Here is a 15,469-nt window from a genome sequence, read left to right as displayed (position 1 = left end):
ACTGAGACCACAGAACCAGAGCCTTGTTGAGGATGGTGATGGTGAGTGAGGACACACCTGTGGTAGCACAGAGGCCCTGTGGCCCCTGTGTGTTCTCTGCCAGGAAGACGCCTGAGGTGGGTATTATTACTCCTGCCGCACAGACAGAGGAACAATGTCAGAGGAGTCTAAGGAGCAGGGTCAGGGCCACACAGCTAAGGCAGACCCCGGAGCCCTGGCTCCTGATCACTGGGCCACATGCCACAATCCTGCCGCTCCACTGTGCAGCCACGCAGGCCTGCAGAGAGCCTGCAGATTTACCCACATTTCAATACTCTTGGCTGATCCCAAATAAAAAATGGAGGTTGGGATAAGATAACCTATGACTGGTGCACAGAACCAATAACAGACCTTTCCGCGTGTAACATACAAAGGGAACAAGGATATCCCATATGGTCAAAGCACACAGTAATCCCTCTGATTCTAAGAGTGATCTTGGGACTTCCCCAGCAGTTCAGTGGTTAGAACACCACCCTTCCACCGCAGGGGGTACACATTTGATCCCTGGCCAGAGAACTAAGATCCCACATTCCACATGATGCAGTCAAAAAATAGAAAAAAATAAAAATACGATTTTTTTAAAAGTGATCTTTTATTGGGGCTTAAAATCAAATTAAAATTTATTTTAAAATTTTTTTAGAGAAATGTGAGGTATAATCTTGCCATGCTCATCAGAAACCATGAAAGAAGACTCTGGCAAGTACCTTACAGAGAACATCCCCCCACCCTGAATGCAGAGGTGAAGCAGACCCCAGCCAGGCCCTGTCCTCCTGCCCCTCCCAAGAAATCACCCCTCCTATACCCAAGACTTTAGCCAGGTACTTACTACGTTCAGTATAATGCATAAACAGTATCAGAACATTTATAGTAAGTACTCTAGGTGAAATACAAAACATACTGTTAGAATACAGAAGGGATATAAGGAGAAGTTTTGTGGGCAAAAAAGAGATTAACCTAAATCTAGATGCTTCAGAAGGAATAAAGATAAGCCACCATTTTATTTTTCTGAATATATATAAAAGGTAAAAGGCACAGGGAAGAAATACAGAAGATAGTAACATTAGTCAAGGGATATTTTTTGTTTCCATTCTTTCTACTTTTCCTTACTTATCAGTTTCTTAATAATGAGCACTCTTTCATTTATCAGAGAGAATAACCACTCAGGCGCTTCAAAAGAATTAAAATTCTTCATGTGTAACTCAAGGAAGAAGCCAGGAATTTCAGGAAGAATCTGAAATTTATCAGGTTCCCAACTGCAATGCTGATGCTTCTGTTAACTTGCTCAGTGGATATTCACTCAGATGGCAATCCCTCTGTCTCCAAGGTGCCACCTTATTCAAACCAGTGAGAAATGCAAAGTAAAAATGGCACAACAGACACTGTAATGGCCACACAATTAACTAATGGAGAATAAGCCACTGAGCCTTTGACCAACCTCTTGTGTCATACAGACCTAAAATCAATATTCCCCAGTTGCCTTATTTTTGTATAAAAAAGCTTAAGATGACCTTCAGGCCTTTCACAAACAAATACAACATCACTAATAATACCTACTTGATTCCTCCACACAGAAATCATACAAACCCTCCTCGAGCTTCCTTGGGGCTAAGAATCCATTTACCATACAGTAAGCAGGAAACACATACAACTGCCAGTTTCACTGCTAAATACCTGCTAATATGCTCCTACAACATACAAGCTTTAAATAAATGTCACCGTCATTTCCAAAGCAAAGTAGGGTTTTGCTTTGTGTTCGTGTTGTGTTTGGCAGTGGAAGCCAGGGTGTTAAAACAATTTCCCATAAATGCATAAAACATTGGAACATCCCAGCTGCAAGTGGTGTTTATCACCAACTGTCAAAACCCTGGTTGTGTTTTGCAGTCAGAGAGTAACTTGACCACATCAGACAAAGCTTTCATCTCACTAGAGAGTGGAGGGGAAAAAAATCCTATGGAACCGAGGAGACAAAATTTGACAGTTTCCAGCAGTCATTAAAACAGCAACGCTCATTGTTACTAAGCTAAGCTCTGAAACCCTGGATTTCTCCATTACATGTCCCCACAAACAGTTATTGATATAAACAGCTTTCATCTTACATAAACCACACTGAGCTTCCTATTCCTCAAATAACTCTTTCCAAAGTATAGCATAACTAGAAATGAAATCGAGATTCAGAGCCAGCCTCAAAAGAGAAATGTGAAATCACAAATGGTTCCCATTATCATCAAAATAAAAGGCACAACCACTGCTTGCTGGAATTTCTATGAGGCTCTGAGGGCACTTACAGGTTGCATATGACCTTCCTTCCCTATTTCCAACAGCCACAGGGAATGAGAGAGAGAAATGTCCCCTAATCCTTCTCCACCAAGGAGCAAGAGTGATCTCCCCAAAGCAACAGCTGATGTTGTCACCTGCTGTTTAAAACTGTCAATGCTTCCCACTGCCCTAAAGATAAAAATCCATCTCCTTGCAGATCTGGCTTCAGCCTCTCTCCCTAACACCATCTTCTGCCCCCTCCTCTTGCATTTTCTCCCCAAAGTCTCTCAACCCAGCGGGTCTTCTACGTTCCAGAAACATGCTGAGCTCTGGGAGCTCACCTTGTGAACAGAGGAGAAAGACACAACCAACAGAGGAAATGACTGGTGCAAAGGCCCAGAGGTTGGCAGGAAAGCAGCCCAAAGAGGTGCTTTGAAAAGGCTCAGACTCTGATGCAAGACAAGCCTTGGTTGGCTCTCTTAATCTGTGCTCTTGCGCGAATCACTTAACCTCTATGACCCTGAGGCCCGTCACCTACAAAACGGGGATTAAAAACCACACTCATGGACTTCCCTGGTGGTCCACTGGTTATGAATCTGCCTGCCGATGCAGGGGAGACAGGGGTTCAATCTCTGGTCTGAAAAGAGTCCACATGCCGTGGGACAACTAAGACAGTGCGCCACAACTACTGAGTCCACACATACTCTAGAGCTTTGAGCCGCAACTAGCAACCCCACGCACTGCGACTGCCGAAGCCCGCATGGTATCTAGAGCTCGTGATCCACAGGAGAAGCCAGCACAATGAGAAGTCTGAGCGCCACGATGAAGAGTAGCCCCGGCTCGCCAAACCTAGAGAAAGCCAGTGTGGAGCAATGAAGACCCGGGGCAGCGAAACAGTCAGTTCAGTCCAGTCGCTCAGTCGTGTCCAACTCTGCGACCCCATGGACTGCAGCCAAAAATAAATAAATTAAAAAAAAAAATAAACAACACTCATCTCACAGGGCTGCTGTGTGTATGAAATGAGCTGCGGCCCTTAGCAGGCTCAGTACTGTGTCCAGGCGTGGCAAAGCCTCAGTGAATGAGAAGTGGTTGTACATGGAGGGTGATCACATTAGAGGGACATAAGAAAGGAAGAAAAGGACAGGCAGATCTCTGGAAGCAAGATGGAAAAGTGCCTCATGGACCGTAATAAGCAGCTCAGGGCGCTGTGGAGAGAGACTCGCTGTCCCCCAAAGCGAGAGCATCACCCAGAGGACTGCTAACCACCCACCAGGCATTGTTCTCGGTACTGGGGCCCAGGGAAGTCAAGGGGTTCACATCCTAGAAGACAGACAAACTGGACTAGCACTCAGGGAGAGAGGAGGACTCGGAAGGAAGACGGGGTATCGGAAAAGGCCTCGTCCAGAGAACACACTGAGGAGTCACTTCTCTGATTGGCCTTGACACATGCCAGGCAGCCTCCCACGGCTGATCCACGCCCCAAATCACAGTCAGGCACTCGCAGTGTTCTGGGACCGTCAGTGCTCAGGGCCGCCTTAAAAGTCAGCCATGGGACTTGCCTGGTGATCCAGTGATTAAGAATCCGCCTGCCAAGGCAAGGGGCATAGATTTGATTCCTGGTCCAAAGAGATTCCACACGACAAGGAACAACTAAGCCCGCGAGCTGCAACTCCTGAAGCCTGCAGGCCCTAGAGTCCCTGCTCCACAACAAGGGAAGCCCCTGCAGTGAGAAGCCACCATGACTTGAGGGTACTCCCCCACGTGGTGCAACTAGAGAGAACACCCTCTGCTTGGCGCAACTAGAGAAAAGCCTGTGCAGCAACGAAGACCCAGCGCGGCCAAAAATAAATGAATAAATAAAATAACACCTAGATGGTAGCATGCATGGCTCCCAAGCTGTGTCTGGAAGGGGCACAACTCATGAGCTAATAATCAGTCATCATCTGGGTCTCACCCTTTAGACTTGAGAGAAGAGGGGAGAAAGATTTAAGAAGTTTAAGTCACAAGACTGTTTGGCAATACCTGTCAAACTTTTAAAATCCCTCACCTTGTGGCTTAGCAAACCCCTGCAGGGGAGTATCCCGTACCTGTACCTGTGCTCAAGCAGCTTAGCTTCAAATGGCTGGAACCCACCTAAGAGCCCAACCACAGGGCCCAGTGAAGCCTATTGGGCGCTGCTGCGATCCCCCACTTCCTGCTGCTGGGCAGACATCACTAGTCAATCAGCGCTTTCTTCCTCAAGAAGACACTCAGGCACCCCTAACCAATCGATCAGAGTGCTGGCCTACAGGATGACACCTGTTTAGTATTCCTGGCAGAAGGGGCTGGGGGAAGGCGTCAGAGAAGGTGACGTCCGAGCTGGGCTAAAGACGATCCTTTACAAAGATGATGCCTTTATAAGATGCCTTTATAACATGATGCCTTTGGCGCTTCAAGAGGCTGAGCAATCCCTTCCAGCTGGAGCATCAGGGAAGATGCTCTCTGGGGAAAAAAAAAAAAATGTGTCTGTGAAAAAGCTCTTAAGTCTGTGAAAAGCCCAGGAATCATCATAATGACCTGCCAAATCATGAAAAGATTATAATTTTTTAAAAAATGCCTGTGGCATTTCCTTTCATATCAGAATGTTCTATCTAACCACATTCAAGTAAATCTTGCTTCACCCCTCCTCTGGCTACTCAATGAGACACGTCCTGATTAATTAGACCAAGGTACCTGGGGTTTCCCAGATGGCACTAGTGGCAAAGAAGCTGCCTGCCAATGCAAGAGACTTAAGGGACACAAGTTCGATCCCTGGGTAGGGAAGATCCCCTGGAGGAGGAAATGGCAACTCACTCCAGTATTCTTGCCTAGAGAATCCCCATGGACAGAGGAGCCTGGTAGGCTACAGTCCATAGGGTGGCAAAGAGTCGGACAAGACTGAAGCGACTTGGCACGCATGCACCCCCAAATTTTAACAGCAACTGAGACTCCTCTGGTCACATCCCCAAACTCTCAGAGAACACTGACTTGATACCTCAGAATCTACCTCGATTTTCTAAAATGTGAAGGCTGTGTGTGAGTCCCACTGACAATGGCTGTGGGGAGAGACCTGGAGCCTTCGGCTGTGGTGAGGATACGGCAACCGCCTTTGAGAGACAAAGCCCTCGCCAGTGCCTACCGGTCTTAAAGGGTTGTTTTGTTTTTCTTATGTGGACCATTTTAAAGGCTTTACTGAACTTGTTACAACATTGCTTGTGTTTCATGTTGTGGCTTTTTGCCCAGGAGGCATGTGGGATCCTAGCTCCCCCACCAGGGATGGAACTTGCCCCTTCTGCATTGGAAGGTGGAGTCTTAATCACCAGCCACCAGGGAAGTCCCTTCACACACCTGTGAACACCAGCTATTCATCGGGCCTTTTGCGGGCATTAGATCACCCAGCTCACGCGACCCTCGCCACCCTCCTGTGAGTGGCAGGGCTTCTTACACAGGGGGCCTTGAGGCTCCGAGAGGCCAGGCTGTGAGCCAAAGGCGTCAGAGCCAGAGCCACTGTCTGTGTCCCCGCACTCCACCCTGGGGCGGGGTGGAGCCGAGGAAGGAGCCGCGCCCTTCGGGGGTTGAGGAGATGAGCCAGTCCCGCAGAGTAAAGGGTAGCAGCAGGGACCGGTGGCTCCCGAAGCAAGCCGACGGTTAGACGCTTGGAGGGCTTCTGAGAAACACAGATTTCTGCGTTTCACTCCTAGAAATGCTGATTCAACATGGGGGAGTCCAGAGTGATACTTTTAAAAGACCCTAGTGTCCATGATGCTCAACCAGACTTGGGAACCGCTGGCAAAGACAAGGAGGGGGAAGAGAGTTCACACACACAGCCGTGAACCGAGAGACTTTCGGTTCAGCATTTGTAGAATCAGGAGGTCATGGAAGCTCCTCCACTTGTCAGCTCTCGACTGCTGGATTCTCAAGGAGGCGAACAAAGCCACGGCCAGAGAAAAACCTCATCTAGCCTACCGGCCAACACCGGCCAGCAGCGAGCGCCCCGGGCAGCACGGTTCCTCCTGCGGGGGCACAGGAGTTCTGCCACAGCGCTGCCGGAGGGCGCCGTGAGCGGCAGCTGGGATGCCAGCGGTCTGCTACCCATCTCAGGCAACCACAGAAGTTCGTAGTAAGCACTTCAAAACGTTTGAAGCCATCTCATCTTGGTATGAAATCCAGGAATGCCACAGTTTTTCTAGTTTTGGGGGGTTTTGTTTGTTTTGGGTTGTTTTTTTTTTTCCCCGCAAAGTTCCAGTCTGTAATGAATTAGAAATACTTAAAAAAAAAAAAAGGTTATTCACAGATAGTTTGAGAAGCACCTATGTATATCGCACATGCCATCCTTGAAACAATGTCTTGCATTAATTATTAGACACAATGACTAATAATAAGGATTTTAAAAAGCCAAAACATGACCATTTTTGGATAAAATTTGTAAAGCAAGTAGAAAGGAAAAATAAGAACCAATGTCATTGACATCTATTGGTCTTCAGATGTATACACCCTATTTCCTTGTTACAGTGTCAATGTAGGCTTGAAGATTAAGAAAATCACAAACCTTAACTGAACAACACACGTACAGACCTAGCCCAGGACACAGACATTCTCAAAAAATTACGGCCAATGGCTCAGTAGTGAAGAATCCACCTACCAGTGCAGGAGACGTGGGCTCCATCTCTGATCTGGGAAGATGCCACATTCCACGGAGCAACTGAGCCCATGCGCCCCAACTACGGAGCCTGTGCTCTAAAGCCCGGGAACCGCGACTCCTGAGTCCACGCGCGGCAGTGGCTGAAGCCTGTGTGCCCAGAGCCCGCGCTCACAGCAAGAGACACCACTGCAATGAGAAGCCTGTGCTCGGCAGTGAGTAGCCCCCACTCAACTAGAGCAAAGCCCACGCGGCAACGGAGACCCAACACAGCCAAAAAATAAAAACCACACTTGCCACTGCCCTCCCTAAGACTGACAGTGAGCCTTTCCTGCAGCCGCCTGATCATGCCCATTTCCCAGAGAAGGAAGGTAAGGCTCAGGACTTGAGCAGCAAACCAAAAGGAAGGCAGCAGAAGGTAAGCACCTTGCTCAAGGCCACACCGGAAGCAAGCAGCAGAAAGAAGTGAAAGCGATAGTCGCTCAGTTGTGCCCGACTCTTTGTGATCTTATGGACCATAGCCTGCCAGGCTCCTCTGTCCGTGAGATTCTCCAGGCAAGAATACTGCAGTGGGTTGCCATTCTCTTCTCCAAGGGATCTTACCAACCCAGGGGTTGAACCCAGGTCTCCTGCATTGCTAGGCAGATTCTTTACCAGCTGAACCACCAGGGAAGCCCTAAGCAGCAGAACTGGTTTTCAAATTTCTGGGTCCGGGTTCTGAGGAAGACTCTCTACCCTGCCTCTCTGCATACACCATGACCAGGATGCTGAGCTGGCATCTCAAGATGCCAGAGGACCTGGAGGAGGTGAGGAACCTGGATTGAGCACTGAGAGCATCACCACCCACGTGCACACCCCTGGAAAAGGTACCGTCTCTGGGTGTGCCTGAGGCCGAGTCTGGCTTATCACAGACCAGTCTGCACCAAGACCCCCCGACCCCCGAGGAGACACTGGCAGTACAGGAAGGCGCACCCAGAGTGAACAAGAACCTGAGCAGAGGCAGCCCAACTGTGGGACTCAGGGTCCAAAGGAGAAATCTGGCAACTTGGCCAGCAGCCAAAGTGAGACTTGTTTAACATGGTCTTTGCTTCACACACAGGCACTGCGGAAACCAGCAAAGCAAATTCCAACCGGGAGACGCTCCAGGGACGGTGAGGCATACTTAGGGACGTGCAGCATCAACGAGCCCCCTAAGTGAGGCTGCCCTGATCAGGCGTAGAAAGATGAGGATTGTGGAGGTCAAACTCGGGTCCCGTCGGTTTGCTGTCAGGTGACCTATGACTCCTGGTATCTTTTCTATAAAATGAGGGTCTTGTGCCCTGTGGTCTGGGTTATCATGAGCAACAAAAACATGGCAAGAGTGTGGGCAGCAGCCGGTGCCTGCCACAGGGCGTGATCCTGAATGCATCCCAAAGGAGTGCCTTCTCTGGCCAGCCGGGGTTCCAGGCACTTTACAGGAGTGCATGCCATGGCCTGGGAGGTTGAGCTTATGTCCATTTTACAGATGACGAAAGCAAGGCTCAGCAAGGTAAAGTGATGGTTCAAAGCCAGTTAGACTGAGGGGTGTGAAGTGGAATATTTCCTGCCATGCCAATAAACACGGATGTCACAGCTGTCCGTGATTCCAGCCCTCCAAATGTGAATTTCTGAGCCCCGAGGGTGCCCAGGAAGAACAATTCTGGGTACCGGACAGCCATCTGAAACTCCCCACAGCGAGCAGTGAGCAAGGAACTAAAGATGTGAAGAACCAAATCGTAGGATGCTCACCAGAGAGCTGAGATACACATAATAAAACAAATGATTTCAGTGAGCCCAGACTCCCGCGTCTTATCATAGAGAGAAAAGCGCTAAATCCCTTAACTTGAAATATCTGATTTTCCTTAATTAATAATAATCTTTTAACGTTCAGGCTACCTCCTCCTTATTACAAACTTTTATATAACCTGACGCCTCTCCCTCCCGCCCCCTCAGAGCAGTTCTCTCAGCGTCACTTGAGATGCTGGATCCCAGGCCTGAAGTCCTAAACTCTCCACCAAATAAAACCTAACTCTCAACTTCTAGGTTGTGATTATTTTTAAAGTCGACGTGGGCTCGGGGTCTTGCATCTCCGGAGTCTGCCCAGTTTTCCTGTGACCTCCAGACCGCCCTGCGCTCTGATTCTGCTATGAGGCCGGCCCCAGAAAGGCGGGCAGGCTCGCCCTGGTGAGGCAAGAGCTCTGGGACCTCAGGACTGATCCTCCTGGACATCACACTGCCAAGACACCAAGTGACAGCTTCACCGGAAGCTGGGGGAGGGCCAGCTCCATCCTCAAGTGCCCCCCGGATAGCGCCACGTGGGCTCCCTCTGCAGAGCCGCTGAGATAAGTTCACACCAAAGAGACTCCCTCCCTTCATCTCCTCTGTGTTCAGAAAGCTGAAATTGAGGAGGGGATGCTTAAAGATATTTGCCTGGGATTATGGTTTCATGGGGGAGAAGGAAACACTCAGAACTAAGAGATTATGGGACGCCCCTGAGAAACAGACGCTATGTAACTGGTACGACCCCATGGCAGAGCTGCTGCGGCCCCATCCTCAACATTGGCCCTGGTTTCCCGATGCCCAACCTTTCAGAGAACACACCAGGGGAGCCGGGGAGAAAGGTCGCACACAGTAGCAGCTGATAACCTGCCCAGGTAACACCTTCTCTTTCCTGCTCTTCCCTTAAAGAGCAAAGGCAGGGCACACAGAAATGGCAATAATAAAAGAGCAGCCAACCCCTTCCTGGAGATCATTTGAGACAGATGAGCGAAACAGAGGGAAATAAAGCAAACACAAAATCCTGGGTTCTAGCGCTCTGCTGAAAGACATGTTCTCATGCGCAGCCTCTGAGGTCTTTAAACAGGTTCCATCAACTGTCACACATCCTGGGACTTCCCTGACAGTCCAGTGGTTAGGACTCTGCAATTCCACTGCTGGAGTCATGGGTTCAGTCCCTGGTTGGGGAACTAAGATCCTGAGTGATGCAGCCACAAGAAAATGAACAAACAAATAAATGACACGGTCACCACACTGGTGAAACATGACCAGAGGGGCTGCACAGCCTGGAATTTAAGCACAAACTCCAGAGCCCAGAGTCTTGGGATTAAAAACCACCTTCCCCCGCTTCCTAGCTGTGACTTTGGGCATATAGCTTTCACAAGCCTGGGTCTAGAAACCCGAGTTCAATCCGTGGGTCGGAAAGATTCTCTGGAGAAGGAAATGGCAACCCACTCCAATATTCTCGCCTGGAGAATTTCAAGGACAGAGGAGCCTGGTGGGCTACAGTCCATGGGGTCACAAAGAGTCGGGTACGACTCAGCCAATAACACTTTCACTTTCAGGCACCTAGGTGTTAAAGGATCTGCCTGCCAATGCAGGAGATGCAAGAGACTGAGGTTCGTTCCCTGGGTCAGGAAGATCCCCTGGAGTAAGAAACAGCAACCCGCTCCAGTATTTCTTGCCTGGGAAGTCCCATGGACAGAGGAGCCTGGCGGGCTACAGTTCATGGGGTCATAAGAGTCTGACACAAAAGCAGCACCAAGGAGAGCTCCCAGTATCACTGGTCCTGCAGAATCTACAGCCTTTGGATCTTCAGATCGGTCCCCTCTCTGTCATCTCCGTCACCCCAGTCTTGGTTGAGAAGCCCCCCATTTCCCACCGCTCTCTCCTCCTCGGCCCCACACACAAGCTGATGCTCAAACGGCCTCCCTATGACCCAAACTTGAGCACATCCCTTCTCTGATTAAAACCTCTCACTGATGCTGACAAAGAAAATCACCAGAGGTCTGCAATTTGTTTCCAAATGACACGAAAGTCAAGACATGGAGTACGGTTGGCCTTGGGGAACTGGAGCCGTTTGAGATGATATGATGCGAAGAGGTAGGGACATGACATTCTTCTGCCCATATTAAAATCCTTCCATAATCCAAAGTTTAAAATTTTATTTCAATCGATCCCCATGAATTTCCCTGGCATGGTGTACAAGCAAGAGGAGAAGGGGGGAGGGGGGAAGGGGCGGGAAGAGCTGGGGAAGGGAGGAAGGAAGTAGGAAGAAATATTTCAAAGGAAAAACCAACACTGACCACGTGAGATTACATGCTGCACCTCCACCTCCTTCCAGGCACATCTCCTGGAATCCTATCTATCCTTCAAAGATGAACTCACATCTCAGTTCTCCTTACTCCCCAGATCTTTTGACACATATATCCATCTTCTTCATAAATGATTCCTCAAGAGTGTAGGAGCAGTTACGGTTTCATGAGCACTTACTTATTTTCTTGGACTCCAAAATCACTGCAGATGGTCACTGCAGCCATGAAATTAAAAGACTCTTGCTCCTTGGAAGAAAAGCTATGACCAACCTAGACAGCATATTAAAAAGCAGAGACATTACTTTGCCAGCAAAGGTCCACCTAGTTAAAGCTATGCTTTTTCCAGTAGTCATATATGGATGTGAGAGTTGGACCATAAAGAAAGCTAAGCACTGAAGAATTGATGCTTTTGAACTGTGGTGCTGGAGAAGACTCTTGAGAGTCCCTTGGACCACAAGGAGATCAAATCAGTCAATCCTAAAGGAAACCAGCCCCGAATATTCATTGGAAAAGCTGATGTTGAAGCTGAAGCTCCGATATTTTGGGCCACTTGATGCAAAGAGCCAACTCATTGGAAAAACCCCTGATGCTGGGAAAGATTGAGGGCAGGAGCAGAAGGGGGTGACAGAGGATGAGATGGGTGGATGGCATCACCGACTCAACAGACATGAGTTTGAGCAAGTTCTGGGAGTTGGTGATGGACAGGGAAGCCTGGCGTGCTACAGTCTATGGGGTCGCAAAGAGTCAGACACAACTGAGCGACTGAACTGAACTGAGCACTTACTACATGTCAAATGTTTTCAGGGCCACACCAGCCACAGCCCCACAGGGGCCCAGTGAGGGGCATGTGGGCTTAACAAAGTTCCCACGTGGTCCCCAGAGCCACATGCCCTTGTGCAGTGTACAACCTGAACAACCGCACACAGAAGCCTTAGGCATTTCACTAGATGCAAACTGCTGCTCCATTTTACAGGAGAGGAAACTGAGGCCCAAAGGCACTGGAACTATTTGCTCGTGGTCCCACAGAGATGAGGGCACTCAGGGACACCTCAACCCACACTTATTTTGTTACATAAGCCCCACCCTCCACCCTTTGCCCCCCGCCAGGAGGAGATGTGGCCTGGTGGGGCAGCCTCTGCACACAGCAGCACACAACGCTGCTCCCCAGGCCTGTCCTGGAGCACAGGCTCTCATTCAACGCCATGTGTCTTCCTGGGGACCGAGGCCAAAGCACCGACAAAACCAGACATTTCCAGGGCTCATTTCTGCTGGATCAGTGAAGGGTAGGAGGCCACAGAGGAGGAGAGGGTGAAGGTTCCTTTCTGTAAACACAGCAGATAATGTCGTTTACCTGGCATCATACAGCGGTTGTAATTATAACCCATCACCACTACAAAAGCACTGTGCTCTGCGGGCTTGTGAAAATGGGTCAAGAATTACTCTGAAAGGCTCTGCTGGCCTCTCCTTTCAAAAGCACCTTTGTTACAGGCTTGCTCACGGAGGACAACTATTGATTCCCAGGGATCGTGGACTTGGAAGGCAGCTCGGCGCTGGCCTCATCTCCCTGTCCAGCACAGAGGGCCTTCTCTAGCCTTCTAGTGTTGAGCGGGGGGAGGAAAGGGAGAGGCCATCATCATCAAGAACACACAGTTGCTGAGCACACACCCTGGGATGGACCCAGTTCCCAGCATCATCCCTCCATGACTTCATCCACAGTCAACGTGTTGAGGTCCAGCCATGGCATTCTCTCGCCTTCAAAAATTCACTGGAGATTCCCCGGTGACTCAGCGTAAAGAATCCACCTGTCAATGCAGGAGACGCAGGTTCGATCCCTGACCTGGGAAGATCCCACATGCCTTGGAGCAAATAAGTCTGAGCGCCACAACTACTGAGCCTGTGCTCTAGAGCCCAGGAGCTGCAACCACTGTCGTCACATTCTACAGCTACTGAAGCGAGCATGCCCCAGAGTCCTTGCTCCACAACAAGAGAGGCCATCGCAATGAGAAGCACTGCAACCAGAGAGTAGTCCCCACTGCCGGCAACTAGAGAAAAGCCCACACTTAAAAAAAAACAACAAAACAGCACAGCCAAAAATATGTGTATGTTAGTCACTCAGTCATGTCTGACTCTTAGCAACCCCATGGACTGTAGCTTGCCAGGCTCCTCTATCCAAGGGAATTCCTAGGCAAGAATCCTGGATTGGGTTGCCATTTCCTTCTCCAGAGGCTCTTCCCCACCCAGGGATTGAACCTGGGTCTCCTGCATTGCAGGCAGATTCTTTACCATCTGAGATATCAGGGAAGACAGCCAAAAATAAGTAAATAAAAAATTTTTAAAAAGAAATTCATCTTCAGTATCCAAAAACACTCAAAAATTCATTCATTCATTCATTCAACAAATTTCTATTTTGCACTGACCAAGCCCTGTACTTCTACCAAGTATTACAGACACAGTATCAAACGAGAGAGAGAAATCCCTGCCTTGGAGGGGGTCTCCATTCTAGCAGGAACACACCCTCACCAACCCCGACAAGGAGACAGAGGCACAAGGAGGTTCGGTCTTAGTCGAGGATGATGAGTCCAGGGCCTGGATTCTGAACCCTGAGTCCACCCTTATGGCCACCACAAGGGACGGCCTCTTGCCTCGGGAGTGGTTCATTTATAAAGCTCCTCCTGTCTGCGGTCACATCTGGAAGGACTTCTTTCACCCATACAGGCACTGGCTTGCATGCTGGGTGCTGTCCCGGGTGCTGGACATCAGTGGGGACCCTCAGGGAGCTCCCGAGATGCTGATGATTCCCATGCAGCGTGGAACACACCGGGTCCTGGGGGCACGGGGGAAGGCGCCCAGCCTTGGGGGTTGGGGAGGAGTGCAGCAGGGGATGGGTCCCAAAGACGGCACCCAAGGTGAGGCTTGTGGGGCGGGAGGTCGGCCAGCAGGAGGCAGGAGAGCTAGTTCACACCCAGGCCCAGCTGCTCCCCGGTCCCAGCACTCGTGTGCACCCCCCAGGCGGTGCTGTGCTCAGTCATGTCCGACTCTTTGTGACCCCAAAGACTGCAGCCCATCAAGCTCCTCTGTCCATGGAATTTTCTAGGTAAGAATACGAGAGAGGGTTGCCATTTCCTACCCAGTCCCCCAGGCTCGTGGGCTATAAAGTGGGGACCCACTGTGCTGGCGGGTGGGAGACCCTGATGGGACAAGAGCTGACCTCAGAGCCCAGGGCTGGCACACAGGCGGGGCAGCCTATTCTCATTCCTGAGACCCAGACACCAGACCTCAGAAGTTAAATAATATCACAGACCTGCCATTCGCTCCCCATTCAGAGGTTTCCTCCAGAAAATATTTCACCCTCAAGGGTTGTTTTTACATTTATGGTGCAGGGTGCTCTGGAAAGCGCAGGATTTCATATAAAAATGTAAATCAAGAAATTATGTGGCTCTTTGTCACATTTTAACGTCTTCCAGGAGTCAGGGGAGGCCAGTGCATTTTTAATCACATTCCTTCGGAAGGAATACAAAGCGCCCTCCTAAATATTTGAAACAGGGCTCAATAAATTACGTCCAAGTTTCCAAAGGAAGACAGTAAATGAAAAACATTAAATTTTATGCACACCAGAAACTGTTTTTCTCCTTGGATGGTCTCTCTCTCAGACTGAACAGCACTGGCTTAAAGCCGAGGGGAGCCCCTCCAGGTAGCGACCACCTCACTTCTCCAGAATGGAGGACAGACTCATTTGAGCAGTGAACTGTGGACACGGACGACTGCGGCCCAAGCCCCGGTGGGCAGTGTGGACCCGTGCTGGAGGATGAACCTGGAGCACCTCCACACGGCGACGGACACAGACTGCTCCCCAACACTTCCTTCGTCAAAGAAACAGTCCTTGCCCATCAGCAAGTTAAACAGGTGGTGTCTGGCCTAAAAAACTGATCGGCCGCTCACTTGCATAATAACTCAGACCCCCAAACACCGAGGAGACGCTGAGGTAGAAATCTACTTATGCCGAGAAGCAAAACCCATCAGACAGTGGGTTTGACAACACACTGAACATTCTCCACCAGCCTCAGAGGCTCCTCTGGACGCAGCTACAGAGGGAACACGACTCTGGCTCCAGGACGCAGCCCATCGGGCTGAAGCAGCCGAGGGCGGGCCGTGGAAGCGTCCCTCTGCTGCTGCTCGGCCCCAGAGAAGAAGAAGGATCTGTCTGCTTCCTTGGTGCTCGTATTCCGAGGACCTGAGCTGGACTGTTCCAGATGTGGGATGAGTGACAGCTGCCAGGTCAGGACTGGCAGCTCCGGGTTCCTCCAGGAGGTCACTGATCTTGCATTGCTGGACAGACCGCCCCACATGTCACGTCTCCACTAAACGTCTGGGTGAATGGGCTGGGAGATGCTCTCGAGCTTTCTTCTTC

At 49.9% G+C, this 15,469-nt stretch overlaps 1 protein-coding gene across 2 annotated transcripts in view; it reads right to left on the bottom strand.

Annotated features, from left to right (window-relative positions):
* Positions 1-15,469, bottom strand: part of SNX29 (sorting nexin 29) — a 577,193-nt gene that overhangs the window by 219,775 nt on the left and 341,949 nt on the right. The gene's annotated exons all lie outside the window — the stretch shown is intronic.

Source organism: Odocoileus virginianus, chromosome 33, assembly GCF_023699985.2.
Source record: "Odocoileus virginianus isolate 20LAN1187 ecotype Illinois chromosome 33, Ovbor_1.2, whole genome shotgun sequence".
Classification (NCBI taxonomy): Eukaryota; Metazoa; Chordata; class Mammalia; order Artiodactyla; family Cervidae; genus Odocoileus; species Odocoileus virginianus.
This window is presented reverse-complemented; position numbering and strand designations above follow the sequence as displayed.